The sequence below is a fragment of the Thunnus albacares genome, chromosome 14 (assembly GCF_914725855.1).
Source record: "Thunnus albacares chromosome 14, fThuAlb1.1, whole genome shotgun sequence".
NCBI classification, from domain to species: domain Eukaryota; kingdom Metazoa; phylum Chordata; class Actinopteri; order Scombriformes; family Scombridae; genus Thunnus; species Thunnus albacares.
Window position 1 is genome coordinate 31,942,501 of NC_058119.1, and position 4,969 is coordinate 31,947,469.

Sequence of the window (4,969 nt, forward strand, 5' to 3'; positions counted from 1 at the left end):
AGAACAAACAGAACAGACAGAACAGACAGAACAGAACAGACAGAACAGACAGAACAGACAGAACAGAACAGACAGAACAGAACAAACAGAACAACCAGAACAGAACAAACAGAACAGAACAGAACAGAACAGACAGAACAGACAGAACAGAACAGACAGAACAGACAGAACAGAACAGACAGAACAGACAGAACAGACAGAACAGAACAAACAGAACAACCAGAACAGAACAAACAGAACAGACAGAACAACCAGAACAGAACAGACAGAACAGACAGAACAGACAGAACAGACAGAACAGAACAGAACAGAACAGACAGAACAGAACAGACAGAACAGACAGAACAGAACAGACAGAACAGACAGAACAGAACAAACAGAACAACCAGAACAGAACAAACAGAACAGACAGAACAACCAGAACAGAACAGACAGAACAGACAGAACAGACAGAACAGAACAGACAGAACAGAACAGACAGAACAGACAGAACAGAACAGACAGAACAGACAGAACAGAACAAACAGAACAACCAGAACAGAACAAACAGAACAGACAGAACAACCAGAACAGAACAGACAGAACAGACAGAACAGAACAGACAGAACAGACAGAACAGAACAGACAGAACAGACAGAACAGACAGAACAGAACAAACAGAACAGACAGAACAGAACAGACAGAACAGACAGAACAGAACAAACAGAACAACCAGAACAGAACAAACAGAACAGACAGAACAACCAGAACAGAACAAACAGAACAGACAGAACAGACAGAACAGAACAGACAGAACAAACAGAATAAACAGAACAAACAGAACAGACAGAACAGATAAAACAGACAGAACAGATAGAACAGACAGAACAGAACAGAACAGAACAAACAGAACAGACAGAACAGAACAAACAGAACAGACAGAACAGAACAAACAGAACAGAACAAACAGAACAGACAGAACAGAACAGAACAGACAGAACAGAACAAACAGAACAGACAGAACAGACAGAACAGAACAAACAGAACAGATAGAACAGAACAGAACAGACAGAACAGATAGAACAGACAGAACAGATAGAACAGACAGAACAGAACAGAACAGAACAAACAGAACAGACAGAACAGAACAAACAGAACAGATAGAACAGAACAGAACAGACAGAACAGATAGAACAGACAGAACAGATAGAACAGAACAGACAGAACAGAACAAACAGAACAGATAGAACAGAACAGACAGAACAGAACAAACAGAACAGATAGAACAGAACAAACAGAACAGATAGAACAGAACAGAACAGACAGAACAGATAGAACAGACAGAACAGATAGAAAAGACAGAACAGAACAGAACAGAACAAACAGAACAGAACAAACAGAACAGACAGAACAGACAGAACAGAACAAACAGAACAGATAGAACAGAACAGAACAGACAGAACAGATAGAACAGAACAGAACAGACAGAACAGATAGAACAGACAGAACAGATAGAACAGAACAGAACAGACAGAACAGATAGAACAGAACAGACAGAACAGAACAAACAGAACAGACAGAACAGAACAAACAGAACAGATAGAACAGAACAAACAGAACAGATAGAACAGAACAGAACAGACAGAACAGATAGAACAGACAGAACAGATAGAACAGACAGAACAGAACAGAACAGAACAGAACAAACAGAACAGAACAAACAGAACAGACAGAACAGACAGAACAGAACAAACAGAACAGATAGAACAGAACAGAACAGACAGAACAGATAGAACAGAACAGAACAGACAGAACAGATAGAACAGACAGAACAGATAGAACAGAACAGAACAGACAGAACAGATAGAACAGAACAGACAGAACAGAACAAACAGAACAGACAGAACAGAACAAACAGAACAGATAGAACAGAACAAACAGAACAGATAGAACAGATAGAACAGAACAGAACAGACAGAACAGATAGAACAGAACAGAACAGACAGAACAGATAGAACAGACAGAACAGATAGAACAGACAGAACAGAACAGACAGAACAAACAGAATAAACAGAACAAACAGAACAGATAGAACAGAACAAACAGAACAGATAGAACAGAACAGAACAGACAGAACAGATAGAACAGAACAGAACAGACAGAACAGATAAAACAGACAGAACAGATAGAACAGACAGAACAGAACAGAACAGAACAAACAGAACAGAAAGAACAGAACAAACAGAACAGACAGAACAGAACAAACAGAACAGAACAAACAGAACAGACAGAACAGAACAAACAGAACAGACAGAACAGACAGAACAGAACAAACAGAACAGATAGAACAGAACAGAACAGACAGAACAGATAGAACAGACAGAACAGATAGAACAGAACAAACAGAACAGACAGAACAGAACAAACAGAACAGAACAAACAGAACAGACAGAACAGAACAAACAGAACAGACAGAACAGACAGAACAGAACAAACAGAACAGACAGAACAGACAGAACAGAACAAACAGAACAGATAGAACAGAACAGAACAGACAGAACAGACAGAACAGATAGAACAGATAGAACAGAACAGACAGAACAGAACAAACAGAACAGATAGAACAGAACAAACAGAACAGATAGAACAGATAGAACAGAACAGAACAGACAGAACAGATAGAACAGAACAGAACAGACAGAACAGATAGAACAGACAGAACAGAACAGAACAAACAGAACAGAACAAACAGAACAGACAGAACAGACAGAACAGAACAAACAGAACAGATAGAACAGAACAGAACAGACAGAACAGAACAGAACAGACAGAACAGAACAGACAGCAGAGTTGAACTTGTCTCCTTTACAGGCGTCGACCATATTTCTCAGTGAATGAGTCAATAATGTGTCTGTGGCTCAGCAGCACCTTCAGTCGACCAATCAGCAGCCAGATCGTGACCTAACGACCAATCACTGATCACTGATCCACATCGTTGTCATTTGCTTTTTATTCCACATGATTTGAGTTGACTGTTTATTTTGGTTTACAGGAAGGAGTTTCTGGGAGGATCTTCAGTCTTTATTAAATATGTTAAATAGTTTTGGGAAGTCGGAGGCGGATTTAGATGCATATTGATGAAACGATGGCAGAATAAACTATGATAATATCTGATGATGAAGCTGGTTACAGCCAGTTATGTTTAGTCGACTTTACTTTATATTTTTAAAATCTTGTATAGTATATAATGTGGTGACATCATGACACTGACACCAGTTAGCAGCAGACTCATGTTGTCTGATTAAACCTTCATTACAGCAGACAGGAAAAGGTCAGAGGTCATCAGCAGCAGTGTCTTCATTCATAAAGCTGATTTATTCAACAGGGCGTTAAAAGCTCCTCATACACAGCGGTGGAAAGTAACTCAGTACATTTACTAAATTACTATGAAGTACAGTTAGAGGTACTTGTACTTTACTTGAGTATTTCCATGTGATGCTACTTTCTACATTTCAGAGGGAAATATTGTACTTTCTACTCCACTACATTTATTTGACAGCTTTAGTTACTTTTCAGATGAAGATTTGACACAATGGATAATATAACAAGCTTTTAAAATACAACACATTGTTAAAGATGAAACCAGTGGTTTCCAACCTTTTTGGCTTTTGACCGTTTTCCTCCTCAGGCCGTAAAATAACGACTCTTTGTTATCAACACACAGCGGTTAGCATCTGTATGAGATTCAGCAGGCTTTCAAATAACTGCAGTGTAAACTCATCTACGTCATTATCAGATGTTCAGAGCTGCTCCAACCATCCGTTCCCTCCCATATTAACCCTCATGCAGCACTTTAAGACGCCGTGAGCATCAGTCAGTGGCGGACCGGAGGACCCGCTGACAGGAAGTAGTTTCCTCTCTGTCGACATGTTAAAGTTTTCTTTAACATTTCTCAACTCAAAAACATGAAAGTGTCCCTGATGACTCAGCAATACGATCACATATCACATATTACACATATGATGTGTAAACTTGAAGCGTCCAGTAACAAACACTGAGATGGACGAGAAGCAGGAAACTTCTGGTGTTCAGCAGGAAAACTGTAAAAATTAAATATATTTACAGACTCAGTGTTTTTAAGGAGGGAGAAGATGTCATTTAAAGGATTTTAAAGTGGTAAAAAGTACTTCTAGAGTATTTCTGTCTGTCTTAAAACATGTTTGGAAGGAATCTTTCAGTAAAAAAGTCAAATATTCACTGCCTGCATCCTCTCAGATGTGATGGTTTAATGCTTTTCTGTGTCATACATGACAGACTGAATATCAACAACTAAATATCTTTGGACTGTTGATCAGACAATAAATCTGTAAATATGAACTTACTACGGGGAATTTTTTACTACTTTTTGATGTTTTATAGACAAAAATGTTAATTGAGGATGAAAAAAATCAGTTCTGACAAATGAATAAAGTTTAACTAACGAAGTGAACGCAGCTCGTCTCGACTCTGAACTCAGTTTACAGCCACACACACACACACACACACACTGGTTCACTCACCTGTGTGTGTTGTAAATGCAGAGCTTCAGCCTGTCAGACTGATAAGCAGTTAGTCCTACTTTTCTTGGACTCTGCTAATAGGATTCCCCCCCCCCCCCCCCCCCCCCCCCCCCACCTCCCAGCATGCACTGCTCAATCCACCAACACACACACTTATAAAAGCACACTTATCCAGACACATGTGCCGACACACACACACACAGAGCAGCTGTAACCTTACCTGTGTGTCCTCGCCGCTGCGGCGACGTCGTCCCTTGAGTTGCCGTGGTAACCTCCTCTTCTCTCTCTCTCTCTGCTGGCTTATCCTCGCTCGCCCTCCGCTCACTCTCTCAACACTTGTTGTCTGCAGCAGAGCCGGCTCATTGTGGATTTACGTCTGCCTCCACTCAGCTTCTCCTCTTCCTCCTCCAGCTCCTCCTCTTCCTCCTCCT

At 40.2% G+C, this 4,969-nt stretch overlaps 1 protein-coding gene across 2 annotated transcripts in view; it reads right to left on the reverse strand.

Moving 5' to 3' along the window:
• Positions 1-4,969, reverse strand: part of psda (pleckstrin and Sec7 domain containing a) — a 91,443-nt gene extending 86,474 nt beyond the window's left edge. For both annotated transcript variants that reach the window (XM_044372846.1, XM_044372847.1), the window contains exon 1: positions 4,759-4,969. The gene's annotated coding sequence lies outside the window, so the exon portion shown is untranslated. The remainder of the gene's footprint in view (positions 1-4,758) is intronic.